Source organism: Oryx dammah, unplaced genomic scaffold (assembly GCF_014754425.2).
Source record: "Oryx dammah isolate SB20612 unplaced genomic scaffold, SCBI_Odam_1.1 HiC_scaffold_16, whole genome shotgun sequence".
NCBI lineage: Eukaryota > Metazoa > Chordata > Mammalia > Artiodactyla > Bovidae > Oryx > Oryx dammah.
Genome location: NW_024070200.1, coordinates 22053415 through 22080509, shown reverse-complemented (window position 1 = coordinate 22080509; position 27095 = coordinate 22053415). Strand labels below are relative to the sequence as shown.

General features: G+C 37.9%; 1 protein-coding gene across 2 annotated transcripts in view; it reads left to right on the top strand.

Moving 5' to 3' along the window:
• Positions 1 to 27095, top strand: part of MIPOL1 (mirror-image polydactyly 1) — a 298374-nt gene that overhangs the window by 27441 nt on the left and 243838 nt on the right. The gene's annotated exons all lie outside the window — the stretch shown is intronic.

The window sequence follows — 27095 nt, the reverse complement described above, 5'->3', positions numbered from 1 at the left end:
TATTGAGTTTTAATTCTTTGAAATTTGATTCTACTTGCTCCCAGAATATGGTTGATATTGTTTGTACTTAGCAAGAGTATATATTCTGGATGTTGTAGAACATTAATTTATTAATTTATTCGGATTTGTTGGGTCAGGTTTGTTAATTTCATTGTGTAAATCTGTATTCTTACTGAGTTTTTGGTGTTGTTCCATCATTGTGGATTTATCTATTTTCTCTTTAAAGTTCTGTTGGTTTCTACATTGCATATGTGTAGAGGATGTTGTTAGGCTTGTATGCACTTAGAATTGTTGTATTTTCCTTACAAATTGAAACTGATTATGAACGGACATTCTTTCTGCTTAAAATCTGTTTTGCCTCATATTATAGTAACTTAAGATCATTTGCTTAATATTTATATTTACATCATTTTGTTGTTCTGATCCTTTTCATTTTGGGTGAGTCAGCATATAGACAGATTACAAAAAGTCAAGTTTGACCATTTCTTTTTAACTTTACATTTAAAAGCAGTATATAAAAGACTTCTTTTTCATTTGGTGTATGTTCCTATGAATTACTTTTATTGTGGTTAAGTGTAGGGAATTCCCTGGCAGTTTAGTGGTTAAGACTCAGCTCTTTCACGGCCAAGGGCCCAGGTTTAATCCCTACTAAGGTAACTAAGGGGGACCAAAAAAAAATGTCGGGACCAAAAAAAAAGTGTGCTTAATGTAAAAGTGTGTTTAATGTAAAATTTTAACCCCTTTTATGTGGCCAGTATAGTAGCATAAGCTGCATTCACAGTATACACCATTACCAGTCAAGGCAAGAATACTGAAGTGGCTTGCCAATCCCTTCTCCAATGGACCATGACCCTGCTGCTGGGAAAGATTGAGGGCAGGAGGAGAAGGGGTCAACAGAGGATGAGATGGTTGGATGGCATCATCGATTCAGTGGATATGAGTTTGAGCAAACTCTAGAAGATAGCGAAGGACAGGGAAGCCTGACGTGTTGCAGTCCACGGGGTTGCAGCAGACACGACTTAGCAACTAAACTACAACAGCAACCATTACCACTATCTATCTCTGTAACTTTTCCCTGTTCCAAACAGAACCTTTATACTCATTAAGCAATAACTCTTACTCTTCCCTCTCCCAACCACTGGTTATTACTGAACTTTCTCTAGGAAGCTGAATATTCTAGGTATCTTGTATAAGTAGACCATGTGGTATTTATCCTTTTGTATTTGGCTTGTTTTAGTAGTATAACATTTTCAAGATTCAAGCATCTGTGGCATGTATCAGTATTTCATTCCTTTTTAAGACAATAATATTCTCTTGTATCTGTGTTATAGTATAGGAGTTTTTTTTTTTTTTATCACATTGTGTATTACATTTAAATCTATGATCTGTTTAGAGTTAACTTTAGTGAAAGATATGTAGTCTTGATTCATTTTTTACATGTGGATGTCCAGTTGGTCAGGTTCCAGTTGTTGAAAAGATTATTCTTTCTCCATTGAATTGCCTTTACTCCTTTGTCAAAGATCAGTTGACTCTGCTTGTGTGGGTCCAAGTCTATTTCTAGTGACCTGTTTGTCTATTCTTTCACTAATACCACACTGTCTTGATTGCAATAGCTTTATATTGAGCCTTGAAATTGTATAGTGTTAATATTCTGACTTTGTTCTTCTTCAATATTGGGTTGCTCTTCTGTATCTTTTGTCTCTTTCAATTTTAGAATTAGTTTGTTAGTATCAGCAACAAAACTTGCTTGGGTTTTGATTGAAATCACACTGAATCTATAGATCACGTTTAAAGGAGCTGATATCTTGAAAATATTGAGTCTTCTTTCCCATGTTCCTGTAATATCTCTCCATTTATTTAGATCTTTGATTTTTTTTTTAACCACACTTCTGTAGTTTTCCTCTTGTGTATCTTGTCTATATTTTATTTGATGCATGCCTAATTTCAAGTATAATTGTTCATTGCTGGTATATTTTTATGTTGCTTCTGAACATTTTATTTATTATTTATTTATTTATTACTGCCTTTTTTTGGGGGGGGGTTGTGTCATGTGGCACATAGGATCTTAGTTCCCCAACCAGGAGTACCGTGCCCCTGCATTGGAAGCAAGGAAGTCCCTACTGCTTTCATTTACGTTTATGACCCAATCTTTGCATGTGATGTAAGGTTTAGTTTTTATGATAAAAAAAATTTTTTTCTTAATGTCTGGGCATTCCAACAGTGTTTGTTGAAAAATTAATTTTTCTTGAATTGCTTGTACACCTTTGGTAGGTAGAGATCAAGTGGTCATATTTGTTTGGGTTTATCTCTGGGCTCCCTAGTTATTTCTTTTGATTTAGAGTTTAATACCATGCTATCGTGGTTACTTTAGCTTCATAGTAAATCTTAATGTTCGATAGTGTGTGTTTCCCAGTTTTGTTCTTTCTTTTCAAAATTGTTTTAGCAATTCTCATTCCTTTGAGTTTTCCTTTAATTTTTAGAATCATGTTTTATCTGTAAAATACCTTGCTGTGATTTTGATTGGTATTGCATTAAATATATTCGTTACTTTAGGGGAGAATTGACATCTTTACTATGTTGAATCATCTTTCATGAGTTGAATATGCCTTTCCATTATGTAGACCTTGCTTTCTTTCACCAGTGTTTGTTTTCAGCACATAGATCCTGTATTACCTAATTTCTTTCTAGCTCTTATATATGGTATTATTTCTTTAATTTCCTGTTTTTGTTACAAAGTGTATCACGTATCCAGAAGAGCATAGAGAATAATAGGTGGTGTATTGAGCTACCCAAATTTGTCACCTTTTAAAAGTGTTTTGCATTTTACCTTATTGCCAATCTCATTTCTCTTTTTTATGTTAATCCCTGTTAAAAGTAGCTGGGTATTTTATCAGACTGACTTCTGTGTATTCACTTATTCAGACACACATAAAATATCAGTATATGTATTTAGTTTTTAGTTTAAAAAATAAACGCAGTCATGCTATAATACTTTTCTGATATTTCATTTTTCACTATATCATAGATATATTTTTGTGTCAATACATATTGATCTATATGATTTAATGAATAGCTTTTAAAATCTGTTTTACGTTAGTATGTTGCCTTTTATATAACAGGTACTCAGAAAATACTGGCCATGACTTGCTGTTATTATTCTGATGATATGAATGTACCAAACTTTAGCCACTTACTTACAGAGTGGCTTTCAGATACCTTCTAGCATTCTGATCTAATCATTGTCTTTTCTTTTAAGATGTTTCTTATGGGGTAACTTTTTTCTCTCATGAGTCTCTTGGTTTTTAGATAAATTATTAGCAAATGAAGGACCTTTTAAAATCATAATAATAATTTGGTAAATATTATCATTTAATTAATACTCTGGAGTCAACAGATTTATTCTCTCTGAGATCTTTAAACTTTTCTAAAAGGATTACAGTAGGGACAACCTTCCTTATTTCCTTATTTACTGTGAGGCATATTTTTCTTAGTATCTGAGTCAGGTCTTTAAACAGGAGTTGGTAAATTATGGCTGATGGGATGAAACTGGCCTGCTGTCCATTTTTGTAAATAAAATTTTACTGAAACATAGCATATGCATTTTTGTGTTGTTTGTGACTACTTTATTGCTATCGTGGCAAGAGTTGAATAGTTGCAACAGAGACCAGTGGCATATAATAAGGCCTAAAATGTTCGTTCTCTCATTCATTACAGAAAACGTTTGCTGACTGCTGCTTTAGATGAGTATTAGATATTGGCCAGTAGTTGATATAGTACTCACATACTGAAACTAGTCAGAAATTCTAATGTACCTTTGACTTTGTTTCTTTGACTTTGGAGGAAATTGCTTTCTCTTCTTAAACCCTAAGTTTCTTTTCCTGTAAGAAGGAACATACTGAATGATTTTCGAGGTCCTTTCTAACTCTGAGCTTCCCTGGTGGCTCAGAGGATAAAGCGTCTGCCTGCAATGCAGGAGACCCGGGTTTGATCCCTGGGTTGGGAAGATCCCCTGGAGAAGGAAATGGCAACCCACTCCAGTATTCTTGCCTGGAGAATCCCATGGACAGAGGAGCCTGGCGGGCTACAGTCCACGGGGTCACAAAGAGTCGGACACAACTGAGCGACTTAACTTTTACTTTCTAACTCAGGTTCTGAGGAACTGTGTAACACAAAGATTTTGAAAGGAATTTGGAATAAATACAGATATATATTTGTATATAATAAATACAGATATATATAGATATATATTTGGAATAAATACAGATATAAATGCAGCTCAAGAAGCAACAGAACTGGACATGGAACAATGGACTGGTTCAAAATTGGGAAAGGAGTGTGTCAAGGCTGTATATTGTCACCCTGCTTATTTAACTTATATGCAGAGTACATCATGCGAAATGCCAGGCTGGATGAAGCACAAGCTGGAATCAAGATTGCCAGGAGAAATATCAGCAACCTCAGATATGCAGGTAATACCACCTTTATGGCAGAATGTAAAGAGGAACTGAAGAGCCTCTTGATGAAAGTGAAAGAAGAGAGTGAAAAAACTGGTTTAAAACTCAACATTCAAAAAACTAAGATAATGGCATCCAGTCCCATCACTTCTTGGCAAATAGATGGGGAAACAATGGAAACAGTGACAGACTTTCTTTTCTTGGGCTGCAAAATCACTGCAGATGGTGACTGCAGCCATGAAATTAAAAGATGCTTGTTCCTTGGAAGAAAAGCTATGACCAACTTAGACAGCATATTAAAAAGCAGAGACATTGCTTTGCTAACAAAGGTCCGTTTAGTCAAAGCTATGATTTTTCCAATAGTCATGTATGGATGTGAGAGTTGGACCATAAAGAAAGTTGAGTGCCAAAGAATTGATGCTTTTGAATTGTGGTGTTGGAGAAGACTCTTGAGAGTCCCTTGGACCACAAGGAGATCCAACCAGTCCATCCTAAAGGAGATCAGTCCTGAATATTAACTGGAAGGACTGATACTGAAGCTGAAACTCCATTACTTTGGCCACCTGTTGTGAAGAGCCAACTCACTGAAAAAGACCCTGATCCTGGGAAGAACTGAAGACAGGAGGAGAAGGGGTGACAGAGGATGAGATGGTTGGATGGCATCACTGACTCAATGGACGTGAGTTTGAGCAATCTCCGGGGGATGGCAATGGACAGGGAAGCTTGGTGTGCTTCAGTCCATAGGGTACCAAAGAGTTGGACATGACTGAGTGACTGAACAATGCCAGATATATACAGACATAATCAGTCTATCTATATATAATATAGGTATAAAATAAGTGGGCTTACCAGGTGGCTCAGTGGTAAAGAATCCACTTGCCAAGTGTTAGACATGGGTTCTATCCTTGGGTCAGGAAGATCCCCTGGAGAAAGAAATGGGAAACCCACTCCAGTATTCTTGCCTGGGAAATCCCATGGACAGAAGAGCCTGGTGGGCTATAGTGCATGGGGTCATAAAGAATCAGACACAACTTAGTGACTAAACAATAACAACAATAAAATGAATATATAATATGGACCAGAAAATGAAGGTGATACTGAGGTTTTTTCCCTACGGTTTAATAAGTACAGGAATCTTTATTGTGCCAGTGTAATCCATCATGAAAATGTACTAAATAGGGATTTTTTTTTCTTGATACTGTGAAGGCCTATGTTCCATTGTGTTAAATAGAAGAGTAATGAAGTGTTATGAGCTTATCCCCAAACCCTAACCAGTTGTCTTCTAAGTATCACTGAAGCACTCTTCCACATCTATATAATCATATATAGTTGTTATTATAGTATGACATTTAAAATACTGATGTGAAGTGAAATGAAAGTCGCTCAGTCATGTCCAACTTTTTGCGACCCTGTGGACTGTGACCCACCAGACTCCTCTGTCCATAGACTTCTCCAGTCAAGAATACTGAAGTGAGTAGCCATTCCGTTCTCCAGGGAAATCTTCTTGACTCAGAGATTGAACTTGGGATCGAACTCCTACATTGCAAGCAGTTTCTTTACCATCTGAGTCACCAGGGAAGCCCAAAATACTGATGCCTAATTATATAATTCTTAATGAACTCATTAGTGTATATGTATTAGTTTGGTATGTAATATGTATTTATGTACATATACATACATATAATATTCTACCTTGTACAGTGTACCTAATATGTACTGCTTTGTAATACACTATGAATACAGGTAATACTTAGAAACTTTTGAACTGTGGTGTTGGAGAAGACTCTTGAGAGTCCCTTGGACTGCAAGGAAATCCAACCAGTCAATCCAAAAGGAAATCAACCCTGAATATTCATTGGAAGGACTGATGCTAAAGCTGAAACTCCAATACTTTGGCCACCTGATGCAAAGAACTGACTCATTGGAAAAGACCCTGATGCTGGGAAGGATTGAAGGTGGGAGGAGAAGGGGATGACAGAGGATGAGGTGGTTGGATGGCATCTCTGACTCAATGGACATGAGTTTGAGTAAACTCCAGGAGTTTGTCAGGGACAGGGAAGCCTGGTGTGCTGCAGTCCATAGAGTCGCAAAGAGTCGTACAGGGCTGAGTGACTGAACTGAATTCTGAGAAAATAAATAGAACAGTTAAAAGAAAAAGTCACTTATTGACTAGAGATTCTTTTAGCTAATAAATTCTGTCCACCATAATTTATAAGGAGTTCTGGTTAAAGTCATAACTGCCTCAGACATTTCTTAGGAGGGAGGAGTCCTGTGGAAGGTACTCAGCCATACATATACAAATATCCACACTCCCCTCCCATCCAGACTTGCACATAGCATTGCGCAGAGTTCCATATGTTATACAGGAGGTCCTTGTCGGTTATCCATTTTAAATACAGCAGTGTGTACATGTCCATCCCAAACTCCCGAACTATCCCTTCCTCTCATCTATCTGCCATTGACCGTAAGTTCACTCTTTATAAAAGGGGAAGCACACTAATATCCTGATATCACCAGGAGGAGCCATCCAGTGGGAAATGAAATTTGCTCTGCAAGATATATTAATTGCAGCTATATCCCTTCACAGATTTTTAAAAATATACTCTTGTCTTTTTGATTGTTCTTTTTCCTCTTCCATCAACAGATACTTGTACCTTTTTATATGTCTTAATGGAAGCATTTACTTGCATGTGTGCGTGTATGCTTGCTTCAGTCATGTCCAACTCTTTGCAACCCTATGGATTGTAACCAGTCAGGCTCCCCTGTCCATGGATTGTCCAGGCAAGAATGTTGGAGTGGGTTGTCATGCCCTTCTCCGGGGGATCTTCCCAACCCACGGATCAAACCCACATCTCTTACATCTTCTGCGTTGTCAGGCAGGTTCTTTACCGCTAGAGCCACCTGGGAAGCCCATGTGTAATTTTTCCAAAGCCAAATTCTCTTATTTTGGGGGTCCATTTTTTGTAAATAATGTATCAAATGAGGACCTTAAATCTTGTCTCATTTTTTTTTAATCCTGGAAATTCAAATGTCTGATTTTATTTAATTCTGTTAATGAACCTATAATCTCACTGTTGCATATAATACTATGGCAGAAAGATGAAAATCTCATGACCAATTTAGGACTGCCAGATTCCATAATGATTAAAACATTCAATAGTCCTTCCTAGGTAAGTGTATAAGCCTTCTCTAGTGTAACTGAGATGTATACTGTTTTCCTGGCTTAGTGAGCTGTGTGAGTCACTCACATATAGCTTTGTCTTTCTGATCTGACTGCTGCTGCTGCTAAGTCACTTCAGTCGTGCCCAACTCTGTGCGACCCCATGGATGGCAGCCTGCCTGGCTCCCCCGTCCCTGGGATGCTAGTCTTGACCAATCTTCGGAAATAAAGCACCCTGTAGTGTCCCTTTTTGAGATAACAAGTGTTGTTTTACCTGATGAAGTGCTTCTCGGAGCCCCTTTTGGGCTTGGTTCAGTAATCGAAGTTTGTCCCTGAGGCTCCGCACTTGCCTCTTGGTTGTTGGGGCCAGTGTTGATAGAGCCACCATAAAACCTTAAATATAATGTGCACACCCAAATATATTTTTTATGTCCCAAGAAATAGTCAATAAAGCGTATTCATTTCACTTTCAGGTTAAATTTAGTCTTTGTCAGCCACAAGGTTTAATACAGTAGCCCTCTTCTGAATTCCAGAGGTGAATCTGTGAGTGATAAGTAGCCATCATGTCTCAGACCCACTCTTTTAGAGACCACTTTAATCCTATGAATGCTATTTCATTTGTTTTCATGCCTTTTAAAACCAAAGGAGCAGCAGTACTTTGCCCTCATACCCCAGTCATTTTCTCAGAGTGATTTTGATGGGGACAATACAATACACCAGTCATCTGCTACCTCTTATGATTGATTCATCCCACTTGATTGAAAGGTAGAATTTTTGTTAAGCACTGCAAAGGAACCAATGTGATAAAAATACTACCAACAAGAATGTGACTTCAATTATGATTCTAATGTCCTCCCATTTAGGTGAGTCATTAAGGATTATCTTTGGTATCCTTTCTCTAAATCACTTGAGGTAGTTGTTATCAGTCAGTATTAGTTGAGTTTTCATACTCTAGAGATAATGAGTTAACTGCTTTTTCCCAGCCCCAGTCATTCTTATTACTCTGCTCTGAAAAATTCTTGTGGAAAAAGAATAATAGCATTTTTCCTTGTGTCATACCCCATTTCTCTGTTCCTTTACTATTGGCCAATATTTATTTTGGCTTCCATTTATTATTCATTTTAACCTAACTTTTCCCCCTCTAGTGCAGTGCTCTGATTTGGCCCCATGCCTATCCACGTAGCAGGCAATTACAGCAGCCTTGCCAGAACCTCTGCTGTTATTTATTCCTGGGAAAATTTTGTACAGTTTGACAAAGAAGTAAAGGACTGTCTTCTTCTTAGTAATGAAGCAGCACTTAGAGTTAATCTTAATTTAACTGCGTGGGGTGAAGTCAAAAGTTCCCTTTGGGGACTTTGCTGGTGGTACAGTGGACAAGAATCCGCCTGCCAAGCAGGGAATGTGGGTCTGATCCCTGGTCTGGGAAGATTCCACATGCCATGGGCAACTAAAGCCCCTATGCCACAACTCCTAGGCTGAGTGCTGCAACTACTGAAGAACCTGTGCCTAGAATCTGTACTCCACAAGAAGAGAAGCTACTGCAGTGAGAAGCCTGTGCATCACAAGGAGGAGTAGTCTCAGCTCACCACAACTAGAGAAAGTCTGTGCACAAAAACAAAGACTCAGCACAACCAAAAATTAGTAAATAAAATATATATATTTCCTTAGGAATGTTCTTAGTCCCTCAGCCCTGTCTGACTCTTTGCGACCCCATGCACTGTAGCCCACCAGACTCCTCTTTCTTTGGGGATTCTCCAGGCTAAAATACTGGAGTGGGTTGCCATATCCTCCTCCATTCCTTAGGCATATGTCCGATCAGATTGTATATTTTGGACAATGTGTCCTGTGCAGCAATATCTCTGTTGACACTGCTCTTCTGGTCTTGGCACAGCTGGGTCTCACAGGATGAAAGAAAAATTTGTGAGGTGAGAAAGATAGAAAATTGTGAATTGCATCACCACCATCCCTTTAACTGCCACTCCAGTTGCTAGTGAGAAGTGGAATATTTCCTTGCTGCTGCTACTGCTAAGTCGCTTTAGTCGTGTCCGACTCTGTGCGACCCCATAGACGGCTGCCCACCAGGCTCCCCCATCCCTGGGATTCTCCAGGCAAGAACACTGGAGTGGGTTGCCATTTCCTTCTCCAATGCACAAAGTGAAAGGTGAAAGTGAAGTCATTCAGTCGTGTCCGACTCTTCGTGACCCCCTGGACTGCAGCCTACCAGGCTCCTCTGTCCGTGGGATTTTCCAGGCAAGAGTACTGGAGTGGGGTGCCATTGCCTTCTCCAATTTCCTTGTCATGTTGGTAAACAAAGATGTCATCATGGATTGCAGCCTTCCGTGTGAGCCAATGAGCCCTAGGGGAACTCAGGAAAGAGAAGCATGCCTGCTAATCCAGCAGCCATCAGACTACAGCCACTCCCTGTAGTGAGCCCTGAGGAAAGGAAGCTCAGGATGTGAAAATAGGTCACTGGCTCCAGATAGGTGAGGTGCATTTGAAAGGAATGATTTCAGTGAGCCCAGACACTTGCATTTTCAATCTTAAAGGAAATCAACTCTGAATATTCATTGGAAGGACTGATGCTGAAGCTCCAAAATTTTGGCCACCGAATGCAAAGAGCCAACACTTTGGAAAAGACCCTGATGCTGGGCATGGTTGAGGGCAGGAGGAGAAGAGGGCAACAGAGGAAGAGATGGTTGAATGGTATCACTGACTGAATGGACTTGAGCTTGAGCAAACTCTAGGAGACAGTGAAGGACACAGAAGCCTGACGTGCTGCAGTCCATAGGGTCACAAAGAGTTGGACACAACTGAACAACGGAACAACAACAACAACTCAACTTTTAGGTTGTTAATATTTTTTAAGTCGACACTAGAAGTGTTTCTGGTGGGGTCCCCTCTTACTTCCTCTCATATTTAACCTTTTAACTCAGTGGCCAACTTGAGTTAGCCAGCCCTCAATGCCTTATCTCCCATCATTTTAAATAACATGTTTTAATTGCTCACTCCGATTTTTAATGAGATCATTACTTTGAGAGTGGTTAGGAATGTGTTCTGTCCATGTAATATTTTATTTCTTTGCCTATTTTTGTATGTAGGTAACTAGTAAAGTAATGCTCAAAATTCTCCAAGCCAGGCTTCAGCAATACGTGAACTGTGAACTTCCAGATGTTCAAGCTGGTTTTAGAAAAGGCAGAGGAACCAGAGATCAAATTGCCAACATCCACTGGATCATCGAAAAAGCAAGAGAGTTCCAGAAAAACGTCTATTTCTGCTTTATTGACTATGCGAAAGCCTCTGACTGTGTGGATCACAATCAACTGTGGAGAATTCTGAAAGAGATGGGAATACCAGACCACCTGACCTGCCTCTTGAGAAACCTATATGCAGGTCAGGAAGCAGCAGTTAGAACTGGACATGGAACAACAGACTGGTTCCAAATAGGAAAAGGAGTAGGTCAAGGCTGTATATTGTCACCCTGCTTATTTAACTTCTATGCAGAGCACATCATGAGAAACGCTGGGCTGGAAGAAGCACAAGCTGGAATCAAGATTGCCGGGAGAAATATCAGTAGCCTCAGATACGCAGATGATACCACCCTTATGGCAGAAAGTGAGAGAAACTAGAGCCTCTTGATGAAAGTGAAAGAGGAGAGTGAAAAAGTTGGCTTAAAGCTCTCAACATTCAGAAAACGAAGATCATGGCATCTGGTCCCATCACTTCATGGGAAATAGATGGGGAAACAGTGTCAGACTTTATTTTGGGGGGCTCCAAAATCACTGTAGATGGTGACTGCAGCCATGAAATTAAAAGACACTTACTCCTTGGAAGGAAAGTTATGACCAACCTAGATAGCATATTCAAAAGCAGAGACATTACTTTGCCAACAAAGGACCATCTAGTCAAGGCTATGGTTTTTCCAGTAGTCATGTATGGATGTGAGAGTTGACTGTGAAGAAGGCTGAGCGCCGAAGAATTGATGCTTTTGAACTGTAGTGTTGGAGAAGACTCTTGAGAGTCCGTTGGACTGCAGGGAGATCCAACCAATCCATTCTAAAGGATATCAACTCCTGAGTGTTCTTTGGAAGGAATGATACTAAAACTGAAACTCCAGTACTTTGGCCACCTCATGTGAAGAGTTGACTCATTGGAAGAGACTCTGATGCTTGGAGGGATTGGGGGCAGGAGGAAAAGAGGACAGCAGAGGATGAGATGGCTGGATGGCATCACCGACTCGATGGACGTGAGTCTGAGTGAACTCTGGGAGATGGTGATGGACAGGGAGGCCTGGTGTGCTGTGATTCATGGGGTTGCAAAGAGTCAGATACGACTGAGCGACTGAACTGAACTGAACTGAACAATCAGTGGAAACATATTTAGGCAGTTCAAATTAATAAGTGATTCTCTGTTCCAAACTTTTAATTAAATCCTTGACTGTTAAATACTTTTTGTTAAAAGTGTACTGCAGTCCTTGGGGTCGGGAAGAGTCAGACACAACTTGGTGACTGAACAGCAATAACAAAGTAAATTCTAGAAAAAAATAAGTGTCAATTCCAGTCACGATTCGTTTGTAGGGCTCTGCAATACTGGTAGAACTCTAGTGTGGTCCACTTATAACTGCATTCTTAAAGTGGAAGTTCCCCAACCTTTCCTTTTATGCCGTTACAGTGACATTTTTGTCACAGGGCAGGGGACCCCGTCCAGGGCCCCTGAGTAGGCTCTTGTCTAACACTCAAATGCGTTGTCCAAGGAGACACACACGCTGACAAAGCAAGAGCCTTTATTGGGAAGGGCATGCAGGCGGAGAGGAGAACGGTAAAGAAACCCAGGAAGACAACCCTGCCACGTGGCTCATTAACCATTTTTAAGTAGACCTTTCAGTGTCATTAAGTACATTCACAGTATTGTGTAATCATCACCATTACCCATTTCCAGAACTTTCATCATCCCAAATAGAAACAAACTCTGTACGTAGTAAATAGTGACTCCTGAATCTCTCCTCCAACTCCTGGTAACCTCTATTCTGCTTTCTCTCTCTCTGAATTTGCCTACTTCCAATAACTTATGTAAGTGGAATCATACAGTTATTGTCCTTTGTGTTTGGCTTTTTACTTAGCATGCCTTCCAGGTTCATCCACATTGTAGCATGTGTTAGCGCTTTCTTGTTAAGATGGAAAGTTATTCCACTGTATATGTATGCTGCATTTTGTTTATTCATTCATCTGTCAGTGGGCACTTGGGTTGTTTCCACCTTTTAGCTTTGTAAATTATGCTGCTGTGAATGTTGGCTTACAAGTATTTGTTTGAGTCTAATGTCAATTCTTTGGGATATATACCTAGTAGTGGGGTTGCTGAGCCTTGGGTAATTCTGTTTAACTCTGAGAAGCTGCCAAACTGTTTTCTACGGCAGTTGCATCATTTACATTTCTACCTACAATATGCAAGGGTTCTAATTCCTCTACGTCTTTGCTCTTGGTATTTTCAGTTTTTTGATACCAGCCATTCTATTATATGCAAAGTAGTTTTGATTTGGATTTTCCTAATGGTTAGTGATGCCAAGCATCTTTTCATGTATTTTTTGGCTATTTGTGTATCTTCTTTGATAAAATGTCTATTCAAATTCTTTGTCCTTTTTTTATATATCTACTTTTGAAGGCTGTAGTAGTTTGAGACTTCCAAATTGTTTTTGCAGAATGTTTCTCTTTGTGTGTGGTCCCTGAAGTCTCTGTTCCTTTAATTCATGCTCAGCTGATATGTTTACAGAGACTTCCTTGAATGCTAGCTCTTCCAGTCTTTGCAGATTACCTCTGTGCTTTGGTACTCCTTCAACCCTTAGCTAAGCTTCTTTGAGTATAGTGTTCAGCCTAAGATAAAAGCTTAAGGTCTTCCTTTCTGAGCATACAGGTAACTTTCTGTGGAGGTGGTGGTTTACTTGCCATATTGTGTGGACTCTTGGCTACCTCATGGGGTATAGCCCGCCAGGTTCCTCTGTCCATGGGATTTCCCAGGCAAGAGTACTGGAGTGGGTTGCCATTTCCTCCAGGGGATCTTCTTGACCCAGAGATCAAACCCCTGCTTCTTGCAGAGCAGGCAGATTCTTTACCTGAGCCACCAGGAAAGCCTGGGTCACTCTCTAAATCCCCCCATATTTTTGACTTCTTTTACTTGTGTTAATTTCCCAGTGTCTCCCTGGCTTCTCTTCCAGGCCTTAGATGGTTTAGTGTATGTCTCCATCTTTCTTGCCCTGGGTGTAGTTTGCCTGGGTGTGGGTCTGTAGTTTTCTTGTAGCTTTTCCAAGTACTGAAGTTCCAAACTAGGTAATAAAAAGGCAAGTGCCTTATGTCAATCCTTCAGATACCCTCCAGACAGGTTAGAATAGAATTGTATAATAATTTCCATATCAAGTCTTCCCTGTTCCTTGGAAACTGGGAACCAGGCTGCTGTTGCTGCTTCAGGAGCTGACGTTGGAGAAGGGGTGGGAACAGTGAGGGGAAATACCGCAGAACTCTTGTGCCATTTTAAAGATGACTTTTTATTGATTTGATGTTTGCTTGGCTGGTGTTAACTTTTGACTGTTTTTCAGAGCTTCAACAAAGTTGGCTTAGGCTGTTCCTGTTCCTTTTTCTTTTTAAAATTGTTCTGCAGTAATGAGAGCTTGTCACTTTCTAGCCTGCCATTTTGCTGACATTCCTCCTATTGAGTGTTTCTTTTTGTTTGTTTTTGGCTGTGTGGTGAGTCATGCGGATCCTAGTTCTCTGACCTGGGATCAAACCTGCACCACTCATGCTGGGAGCATAGTCTTAACCACTGGACGATTGTCAGGGAAGTCTCAGGGTGAGGTGAATCAGCACAAATGTAGGGGTCATCTCACTATTTGGGGAAACCCTAACAAAAAGTCACTGCAGTATTTTGGGCCTAGTCTGGGGGTTAGAGGGTAGTGCAGGGAGGACAGAGAGAGTAAAGGGCTAGGAATGGAAAAGTGCTGTTTACTGACTCAGAGTTTAGAAAACTTCTCCTCCCACCACCTCCAAGGAGGTCTGCTTCTGAGGGAGGCTCTAGATAAAGGGACCTTTTAATGGCTTGGAATGAAGATACACATAAGAGCTTGGCTAGACAGGGGGACTTGAGTCCTTGACTGCAGCTCACTTTAGAAACTGCGGTACATCGGTTGTGCAAAGTCTGGTATGGGGAAGGCAGTGTTGTCCTGTGACATGAGCCAGATAAAGCTTTTGTAATTGCTTATGGTTGAGATCATAATATGATTGTAATTGCTTATGTGAAAAATCATACACAGGACGTGGGTTCCTCAAGTATACATTGTTTGATCCCATTCATACAGATTCTAGAAGTACCATTGAATTTGTGTAGTAAAGGAACATATATTAGTATTTGCCTAGGATTGAGCAAGATTGGGTTAGATTTATTGCAAAGGAACAACTTTTTAATGTTTTTTTTTTTTAAGATTTTTTTGGGGGGTATGTGGACCATTTTTTTAAAAGTCTTTATTGAATTTGTTACAATGTTGCTTGTTTTATGTATTGTTTTCTTGGCTGCAAGGCATGTGGGACCTTAGCTCCCCAACCAGGGATTGAACCCTCACCCTCACATCGGAAGGTGAAGTCTTTCCACTGGACCACCAGGGAAATCCCTTAATGCATTTTTAAAAATTATACCATTGTAGACAATTGTTAAAACTTAACTTACCAAGTGTACAGTTGAAATGGATGCCTCAAAATTGATTTTTAAAGTGAAGAAAATAAAGTTTTAGTTGAATTCTAAGTGTAGTGGTAAAAATACTAGTGTGCTTACTGCAACTTAAAATTTTCAACTATATATTATGAATAAGACTGTAGTGTAAAGATAAAATGTGAACCTATATGGGTTGGTAAAGTCAGGTGAATTTTGTGTATGGTTTTATCCAAGCAACTGAAAAGAAAGTGATTGTAGAATCATGATTACTATTTAAATTACTATTGAACAGAATAGCTGGGTTGTAAGGTAGTTCTGTTTGTAATTTTTTGAGGAATCTCCATACTGTTTTCCATAGTGGCTGTACCAATCCTGCCAACCATCTATATTGTTGTTGTTCAGTCACTAAATCATGTCCAATTCTTTGGTGACCCCATGGACTGCAGCACACCAGGCTCCCCTGTCCTTCTCTGTCTCCCAGGGTTTGCTCAAATTTATGTCCATTGAGTCAGTGATTCTATCCAACCATCTCATCCTCTTCCTCTTTCTCCTTTTGCCTTGCATCTTACCCAGCATCAGGGTCTTTGCAAAGAATTGACTCTTTGTATCAGGTGGCCATTTGGAACCTCAGCTTCAGCATCAGTCCTTCCAATGAATATTCAGGGTTGATTTCCTTTAGGATTGACTGGTTGGATCTCTTTGCTGTCCAAGGGACTTTCAAGAGTCTTCTCCAGCACCACAATTCAAAGGCATCAGTTCTTTGGCGTTTTCAGCCTTCTTTATGATCCAACTTTCACATCGGTACATGACTACTGAAAAGACCTTAGTTTTGACTATACAGACCTTTGTGGGCAAAGTGATGTCTCTGCTTTTTAATACACTGTCTAGGTTTGTCATAGCTTTCCTGCCAAGGAGCAAGCGTCTTTTAATTTCATGGCTGCAGTCACTGTCCACAGTGATTTTGGAACCCAAGAAAATAAAATCTGCACTGCTTCCACTTTTTCCCTTTTTCTTCATATCTTCTCCAACATGTTGTTATTTCTTGTCTTTTCAATAATAACCATTCCAACACGTGTGAGATAATGTCTCATTTTGGTTTTGATTTGCATTTACCCAATTCATAGTGATCTCTAACATTTCTTTCTGTTTATTTTACCATCTGTGTGTCTTCTTTGGAATATCGACTCAGATCCTCTATCCACTTTTTAAATCAGGTTGTTTGTATTTTGTTGTTGTCTTTATATAGTTTGGATATTAACCCTTTATTAGATATATAGTTTGCAAATAGATTCTTCCATTCAGTAGGTTGCCTTTTCATTTTGATTATGGTTTACTTTGCTGTATAAATGCTTTTTAGTTTGATGTAGTCCTGTTTATTTTTGCTTTTGTTTCCCTTGCCTTTTGGTTTCATCTACAAAACAGTGCCTAAGGCCAATGTCAGTAAGTTTATTTCCTTTGTTTTCTATTAGGAATTTTATGATTTCAGGTCTTACATTCAATTCTAATTCCTTTTGAGTTAATGTTTGTATATGGTGTGAGGTAGTGTTCTAGTGTCATTCTTTTGCATGTGGCTGTCCAGTTTTCCCATGTTCCAGATTTAGAAGACTGTCCTTTCTCCATTGTATGTTCTTTATTCCTTTGTTATAGATTAATTTTCCATATATGTATGGCTTAATTTTGGGCTCTCAGTTCTGTTCCATTCATCTGTATATCTGGTTCTGTACCCAAACCATACTGTTTTGATTACTTTGTAGTATACAAATGATCCTTGAACAACATGGATGTGATCTAAGTATGTCCATTACAGCAGAGTTTTTTTTTTTTTTTTTTTCAGTAAAAATACGCTACAGTACTACAGTATCCACAGTTGGTTGAATCCAAAGTAAACCTATATGTGTGTTTTCAACTACGTGAGAGGTCAATACTCCTAAACCCTGAATTGTTTAAAAGATTAACTGTAGTTTGAAGTCAGAGGGTGTGATACCTCCAGCTTTGTTTTTGTTTCTCAAGATTGCTTTTGTGACTCAGGATCTTTTGTGCTTCCATACAACTTTTAGAATTGTATGTCCAAGTTCTGTTAAATATGCCATTGGGATTTTGAAAGGGATTGCACTGAATCTGTAGATTGCTTTGGGAAGTATGGACATTTGAACAGTTTTAATTCTTCCAGTCCACCAGTACAGAAGATCTTTCCATTTTTTTTGGTGTCGTCTTCAATTTCTTTTATTGGTGTCTTATAGTTTTTAGTGTATAGGTTTTCACCTCATTGGTTAAATTTATTTCTAGGTGTTTTAAACTTTTTGATGCAGCTGTAAATGAGATTTTTTTTTTTGCCTTCTCTAATAGTTTGTTATTAGTGTATAGAAATGCCACAGATTCTGTATGTTGATTTGTATCCTACACTTTATTCATTTATTCTAACCAATTTTTTGGTGAAATCTTTATAAATTTCTGTATATAGTATCATGTCATCGGCAAGTAGTGACAGTTTTACACTTCTTTGTTTCTGATTTGGATGCCTTTTATTTCTTTTTCTTGTGTAATTGCTGTGGATAGTACATCCAGTACTCTACTGAATGAAAGTGGTGAGAATGAGCATATTTGTCTTGTTCTGGTCTTGGAGGAAAAGTTTTTATTTTTTAACTACTGAATATGATGTCAGCTGTGGATTCGTCATATATGACCTTCATTTTGTTAAGGTTTGTTCCCTCTGTGCCTACTTTGTTGAGAGATTATCATAACTGGATGTTGGGTTTTGTCAGAGGCATTTTCTACATCCATTGAGATAATCATGATTTTTATTTTTCATTTTTTAAAATGTGATGTATCATGTAGATTGATTTGCAGATGTTGAATCATCATTGATTCCCTGAAATAAATGCCACTTGATTTTAGTGTTTGATCATTTTAATATATCATTGGATTCATTTGGATTCAGTATTTTGTTGAGGATTTTTGGACCTATGATCATCAAGGATGTTAGTCCCTTATATTTTCTTTTTGTGGTGTCTGGTTTGGTATGCTGGTTTTATAAAATGTCTTTGGAAGATTTTCCTCTTCAGATGGAAGAGCTTGAAAAGGATAGGTATTGAATCCTCTTTGAATGTTTTGTAGAATTTTCTTGTGAAATGTCTGGTTCTGGTCTTTTGCTTGTTTGGGAGATTGTTGATTATGGTTTGCATCTACTTGCTAGTAATTGATCTATTCAGATTTTCTATTTCTTCGTGATTCAGTCCTGGAAGATTACATGCGTCTAGGAATTTACCCATTTCTTCTAAGTTGTCCAATTTGTTGGTATATAATTGTTCATAATAGTCTCTTACAGTTCTTTGTATTTTTGCGTTCTTTCATGTTGGGTGGGGCTATGGCTGTTGCTATGGAGTCTTGGTGGGTGGAGCTGGCCCTCTGACTGGCTTCAGGGCCTGATGGTGGCTGCTGCAGTGAGCTGGCAGGTGCAGTAGTCACACTTGTGGCTGTGAAACCCAGTGGAGACCGAGGTGGGCAAGACTCCCAACAAGGTGTACCCTCTGGAGCTAACAGACTAGAGGGAGAATTTCACAGTGGCATCTGCAAGGTAGCCTGAGATTGCAAAAGTTGTTCTCACCAGTTTCTCAGGCCCCAGAGAGTGTCCCAAGTGTTCCTGTCTCTCCAGCAGACTCTTCAAGATTAGTGGGTGGATTCCCTTCACACTTCATTCCATGCACTTTTCAACCTGATGTTTTTGTGTGGAATGAGACTGTGCTCAAGCCCTTTAAGAGCAGGTTTTCCATTTTCTGCAGTTCTGTAGGTTTCCTGGGCATATTCCTCATTGGTTTTCAAAGCCACCTGTTGGGGGCTTATCTCTCTTGTGTAGGATATAGGGCTTTGGGTGCCTGATGTGGAGCTTGAATCCTCTGCTCCTAGGGGAAATACGTATACCTTTGCAATCTCTCCTGTCTATGGATTGCTGAAATTGGGGTGTGTTTTTTTTTTCACTTGCAGAGACCATCTCTATGTCTCCTACCTGCCTTGTTGTCCTTTTTTACCTTTTGTTGTGGAGACTCTGTCCATCTAGTTTTTAGGTCCCTGTTAGGGAGAGTTTTACCATCTGAGCCACCAGGGAAGTCAATTCTCCAAGCCAGGCTTCAGCAATACGTGAACTGTGAACTTCCAGATGTTCAAGCTGGATTTAGAAAAGTCAGAGGAACCAGAGATCAAATTGCCAACATCCGCTGGATCATGGAAAAAGCAAGAGTTCCAGAAACACATCTATTTCTGCTTTATTGACTATGCAAAAGCCTTTGACTGTGTGGGTCACAATCAACTGTGGAAAATTCTGAAAGAGATGGGAATACCAGACCACCTGACCTGCCTCTTGAGAAACCTATATGCAGGTCAGGACGCAACAGTTAGAACTGGACGTGGAACAACAGACTGGTTGCAAATAGGAAAAGGAGTAGGTCAAGGCTGTATATTGTCACCCTGCTTATTTAACTTCTATGCAGAGTATATCATGAGAAACGCTGGGCTGGAAGAAGCACAAGCTGGAATCAAGATTGCCGGGAGAAATATCAATAACCTGAGATGCAGATGACACCACTCTTATGGCAGAAAGTGAAGAGAAACTAAAAAGCCTCTTGATGAAAGTGAAAAAGGAGAGTGAAAAAGTTGGCTTAAAGCTCTCAACATTCAGAAAACGAAGATCATGACATCTGGTCCCATCACTTCATGGGGAAATAGATGTGGAAACAGCATCAGACTTTATTTTTGGGGGCTCCAAAATTATTGCAGATGGTGATTGCAGCCATGAAATTAAAAGACACTTACTCCTTGGAAGGAAAGTTATGACCAACCTAGATAGCATATTGAAAAGCAGAGATACTACTTTGCCAACAAAGTTCTGTCTTGTCAAGGCTATGGTTTTTCCAGTGGTCATGTATGGATGTGAGAGTTGGATTGTGAAGAAAGCTGAGCACTGAAGAATTGATGCTTTTGAGCTGTGGTGTTGGAGAAGACTCTTGAGAGTCCCTTGGACTGCAAGGAGATCCAACCAGTCCATTCTAAAGGAGATCAGTCCTGGGTGTTCATTGGAAGGACAAATGGTAAAGCTGAAACTCCAGTACTTTGGCCTCTTCATGCGAAGAGTTGACTCATTGGAAAAGACCCTGATGCTGGGAGGGATTGGGGGCAGGAAGAAAAGGGGACGACAGAGAATGAGATGGCTGGATGGCATCACCGTGTCGATGACGTGAGTTTGAGTGAACTCCGGGAGTTGGTGATGGACAGGGAGGTCTGGCGTGCTATGATTCATGGGGTCACAAAGAGTCAGACACAACTGAGCAACTGAACTGAACAACTTGAAAATTATACCTGTTATGAAGATTGATTTCAGGTTGCCTAGTTTTCTCTAGTTCAAGTCTGAATCTCCACCTCTCTTTCATATGCCTGTACTGCTTTTCCTTATGTTAAATTCTTTCATATACGTTATAGTTTTTTCTTGTGGCTGTGAGCTTATTTTCAAAAGAAATTATCTTGTAAAGAAATGTAGTTAGTGACCTAATTTTTTTTCTTTAAAATTTTTGGCTGGACTGTATAGTCTCAGATTGCTAACCAGTTTACATTAATTGATTGGCTTAAGTACAAGTTTGTATTCCTTGCCCCACCATGGCAAAGACCTTGGGTTTTGATCTTAGGCAGTTCACTTTTCTACCTAATTTGGTGGGTGCCTTGTGTCTGGCTCAGATATTGAGCAGGTGGTTGGAAAAAGAGGAAAGGGTGTGTTACTCACCCGGAGCAGACATCTTGGAGTGCAGTCAAATGGGCCTTAGGAAGCTTTGCTATGAGCAAAGATAGTGGAGGTGATGGAATTCCAGTTGAGCTATTTAAAATCCTAAAAAGATGATGCTGTTAAAGTGCTGCACTCAGTATACCAGCAAATTTGGAAAACTTAGCGGTGTCCACAGGATTGGAAAAGGTCAGTTTTCATTCCAATCTCAAAGAAAGGCAATGCCAAAGAATGTTCATAGTACTGTACAGTTGCACTCATTTCACATGCTAGCAAGTTTAGGCTCAAAATCCTTCAAGCTAGGCTTTAGCAGTATATGAGCCAAGAAATTCCAGATATGCAAGCTGAATTTAGAAAAGGTGAAGGAGCCAGAGATCAGATTGCCAGCATCTGCTGGATCATAGAAAAAGCAAGGGAATTCCAAAAAAAAAATCTACTTTGGCTTCCCTTGTGGCTCAGCTTGTAAAGAAGCTGCCTGGCAATGCGGGAGACCTGGGTTGGGAAGATCCCCTGGAGAAGGAAATGGAAACCCACTCCAGTATTCTTGTCTGGGAAATCCCATGGACAGAGGAGCCTGGTGGGCTAAAGTACATGGGGTTGCAAAAGAGTCAGATACAACTTAGCAACTAAACAGTAGTCATTGTCACCATTTCTGCTTATGATTCTTCTAAATCACCATCTTTGTTAATTAAGGGATAATTACTGTGCATATACAAAGATCTATCACTGTTCTACAAATGAGAAATATCTCCAGCAATGAAAATACATATCTTTTAAGATAAAATTAGAAAATATTTCAGATTCATGTAGCTTTGACTCCAACAAATGATAAATTTGGTTACTTACATCACATGTCTGTAGCAGTAACTAACTAGGATATTGCTTCAGGGTGCAGCAGATGGCCTCTGGTGAGGAGAATGTTTGCAAAAGGTGACAGAGTGTACCTTTCCAGCATATGCACTAGGTCATTGGTAACATAAGGTCTTAGCTTCAGGAAGTTATTAAGTATAAGGTCAGGGCAAAATTCCAAAGCATTTTAATAAAGTACATATTTCTCAGCAGATTATATTTTCTGTTCAGTTCCTATATGATAAGATGAAACTTTTAGGCTTTTCTCTAAATGACGTGCAATATAGAATCCATGTGAGGTGTATGTATGATATATTCGTGAACTGTGTGCAATATTTGTTACATATGTTTGTGGATACGTATATCAGGCATGAAACTGATAAAAGTTTGATAATGTTCCATTATAAGATGAAGTACTCATTGCTAGTTCTGTGAAAGTAAATGATAGTGTATATACTGTTTTATATTCTAATATGTATTTTAAGCTATTATGGAAAATTACAAACATACAGGAGTACAGAAATGGAATAATGAGCCCCTATGTACTCATAACCCAGCTTCAACATGATTATAGTATAAATCAACACATCCTAGAAATGAAGTTTCTTAAAAGAAAGAAAATTCTTTTAAAATGAAAGAGCATTTTCTTGTAGAAAATGTCTTAAAATTTATAGCACATATTGTTTAATTTAGTACTGTAAAACACTGTACATTTGTTTCAGTAAATATTAATTTTCTAAGTATTAATAATATTTTAAACTCAGTCATTTTGCCATCTTGATATGTTTTAAAAAATAACTTTCGTGAAACAGATTTTTAGTGAACATATACTTCTGAATCTTAAGAAACTCTATGGTATGGTGAACAAAAGAGCTAGTACCATCCTTACATGTAATTTGTAGTTGACATCTTATTTTAGATGCAGGAAGAATAAAATCATTGAAGGAAATTTCTCTATATAATTGGCTTCTTATATTTTTCCATTTCATATTGTATTTTATTCTACATCAGTTATGGATTATCTACTTTAAGATCATAGTCTTATTACATATTTTTTATTAACAGATATATTTATTAAGAATGACTTCTTAAGAAGTTAAATGAGTTTTGGTAGGTCCTCACATTAATGAAACTGATGGCTGTGACTTTCTTGATACTGGATAAGGAGTTAGAACTGTAAGCCTAACATTTGCTTTACTTTCTTCAAAGTTTTTGTTTCTAGTAATTGTATTTTACACCCTAGTTAGCTTTAACATTACTGTTTAAAAAGTGAAATACATAGTTTGCATGGTGCATACTGTCCACTGGGAATGATTAAGTGCTATAATTTTAGCAAATTGCATAGATAAACTTTATACTAATTATATGCATGAATTGTTATTTAGTATTTAAAATATAAACTAACACAACATTGTAAATCAACTATATGTCAACAAAAAAGGAAAAAATTTAATACTAAAAGTGTTCAAAAGCATAACTGCTATCATCAGAGTATATTGATGTTATTTGTTAATGTCCCTATTACTGCTTATTATTTAACTGTATAAACGATAGAGAATTATTAAGCAATTTTGGGGGGATAAAATCTGTTAGTAAAGTATTACGATATGTGATGAATTAAGAACTTATAGTTTTTACTTTATTTTAGAAGGACGTTTTCTAACAGCTGTTCTTTTATTTGTCATACCAGTTGTCATTACAGATCGATTTAACTTGCTCTAATACTTTTTTACCTTTGATTTGCCAAGAACTTCAGTTGGTTGTATGGAAATGTAAGCCTTTGTGTGAAGGAGTGTGTCATTGCATCAGAACTTGGCAATCACATGAATCTTAAGAAAACATTCTGTTTGTTCCCTGGAGAAGCTATTCTATAAGATGACTTTATTTTTATATTCTGTGCTAGATTAAATGATTTAGTTTGGTTTGGCCTAGGGCAAAACATTTCAGGTTATTTTAGACAATCCTGTATCTGATTAACCTTCTGAAAATAATAACCAGTTTTAAAGTTTTTCTTTTTAAAATGTTATCAGTAGGCTGTGCAATACAGGATTCATTCTCAAAGTGTCATTTGTAACTGATAGTGAAAGCTGTTGCAGTGTTCCATCTGGTATATGCAGTGTTCAGGTATATTTATTTGTTTGGCTATGTTGGGTCTTAGTTGCATGAAAGCCATATATTTGAAACGTTAAATATTTATCTCCTTTTAATTTGACACCCTCCATGATATTAAATGATGTAAGTAATTAGTCTTTTTTTGATACCAGTTTCTATTATAAACTCTTAAATATTAGAATCTTGAACACTACGACTGTTATAAATAGTCCCTAATTGAACAAAGAAATGTGATTGTATTTAATCCCTAGAACGGTTGGCTGACAAATAATATGTAGGTGCATAACAGATGCTTGTTGAGAAAATCTTTACATCTTCTGCCCACCTGCCTGATCATCAAGTACATACTGAGATACTTACTTACTGTATGCCAAACACCCTTCTAAGGATACAGATGAAAGACAAAAACAAGGGCTGTGCCTGAATGTAACTTCCATATACACCCGTGGCGGATATATATCATAAACAATGAAGTAAAACTCAAACAGATGGCTTCTTGAAAGCAGTAACACAGGTAATGTGATGACAGAGGAGTGTCTACTTTAGATAGGATGGCCAGGCAAAACCTTTTGAGGAGATGAATTTTGAGCAAGGCCTAAATGATGGTAGAAAATGGTTTAGCAATCTAGAGAAGTATAAAAGTTCTGAGGCAAGAATAAGCTTGGTGAGTTCAAGGAATAGAAAGAAGTTCAGAATGACTAGAGCATAAGTATCGTCTCATACCAAATAAATACTGCTTCAATGTGTATCTTTTTTTGTAAAAATACGTCCTACATATTTTTAAAAGACTTGTAGTAGACCCGAGGGATCAAATAGTGTATGCATTTACAACCTTGATAGCGATGGCATCTGGCTACTTTTATCCTTTCTCCCTTTCCCTAAACCTTTTCTTGGTTATCCAGGCTGTGGGAAATTTGGATTATCTGGAGCTGGTAGGGAGTGGGCTGTGATGTGAGATAGTCAGTGAAAGGAATTCTTTTTTGTGAGAGAATGTGAATATTTGAGAGACTTTTGTCTAGTAAGATGGAAATCCATCAGTAAAACATATGCATGTATTGTGTATGTTGAGTTACCTGATATATTTGGCTCTCAGAAATACACTGCTCTTCTTTAGCCATTTAATGAAACCATCCCAGTGCAGAAATTATCAACATTTCTCAATCCAGAAAATCCAAAATTTGTCATTGTTATAGTTGCATATAATTTAAGTTATAGTTAGAAATGATTCTTAGCTTTATACTCTGGATTCAAATTACACAAATTTGTGATTAAACTACTGAGACATTATGAAAAAGGAAAGCCGTTAAACAAAGTCAGCTAGAACACCTTTGCCATGTGTGGTTTTTGTGGAGGAAAGTAGACGGGTATCTCCTATTTAAAATACGTTTTAAAAAATCCTGGGTATTGTTACTTTGGGGTGTGAAGTCCCATCTTTAAATGCCTTTCTATCCAAAAAGCATTGTTTCATTTTGAAGGATAAATGTCAGAATTACTCATTCTTTTTTAGGCAGATTAGAAATTTTAGACTGGTCAAAGAACAAATTTTGTTTCATCAAGTGTTTTACTGCTGAGTAAACAAGGAGAGTCAAGTCCCATTTCAGAGCATGGAGATGTTTGTTTAATTTTTTTCAGTCTCCCATTTTTTGATGGCATGAAAGTAGGAAATATAGGCAGATACATTCAAATTCCAGTGTAGTTAGAGGTGGTATGTGGTTTCCTTAACTATAATTTGTTTTTTCTTATTTCACTTATTCCAAGACTTAAAAACAACTTGGAGGAATGAGGTTAGGCCTCTGTGATGGAGAAGATTTCATTTTAACACATGCTGATATGATATGTTCTATTATAGTAAAGATTTTATTTTTCTTTTTTATGTGGGTAATTTTTTCCCACATTACTTAAAGATGAACTTCAGTTAGATTTTATTTTGCTGCTCGAACCTGGTAACATTAGTAATGTTAAAGCATTTAACATATTTTATCTGTGATATAATGATTTAGCACTTTGATTAAGTAGCCTAGTTTATGTATCTATTCTGAAATCATCCCACTAATTTTAACATGGAGATATAATTTCTGATTTAAACAAGTTCTTGATATCAATCTTTAAGGTGAGTGTGAGGAAAGGAATCAGAATCTTATTAGTCTTATCCTTTGTCCTAAAATGAATAGATGTGTAAAATAATGTTGCATGTTTACAAAAATCTTCTATTCTATTACAATATGTAGATCTATAAGTTGTAATTGTTTGAATCATTAGAACATCTAATTTTTGCTTGGCAATATGCAAATATGCCATTAAATCTGTTTTTTAAGATTTTTCCAGTTTAATGTCTGAATCCAAATTCATAAAGAGTTGGAAAAATGAGATGTCTGAGCTATAGGATTCACAGGGATTTCATATGAAGCCTATTTAATCAGGATAACACGGTTATTAATATTCATAATGTCAGCTGGAACACAAATGACAGACTATGGGGCCTAAAAATTTTACTTGGTGAATTTATTAAAAGTAGCTTAAAAAATTAATGAAATTGAAGTAAAGTTGGTGAATATGAAAATCTTGTGTTAGCAGAAAAAAAACTCTATTAGAACTTTCTTTAAGACCATTTTGCATTGATGTCTTTTGACAGATTTCATTGGTAGTTAAAGAAGAAAGATGCATGAATGGTCATTTAAGAGGATTTAAACACATTGGCACATTAATTTTTACATGAATAATAAGTACTTTCCAAAAGCAATTAACTTACAGTGTACAAGATATGAATTGAAAAATAAGACTGTGACATCAAGGGCAAAGCAAATGTGCTGTACATTTTAAACTTAGTGGCAGGACTTTTTAATATTTTGGTTTATTTTTATAGTTTGCATAGGCTGTGACTTAGAATATAGTTATTTTACTGCATTTGAAAGCATAGTAGAAAGGAATATTGTTCCCTCCCCGACTAAAAACATGGTATTGATAAGCATTATCCCCTGCAAGTATCTATTGCATTTATTGGAGAATTAAACACTTGTTATACCATTGTTTATATTTGAGAATATGTTCAATTTTGTAGAACGTTAAA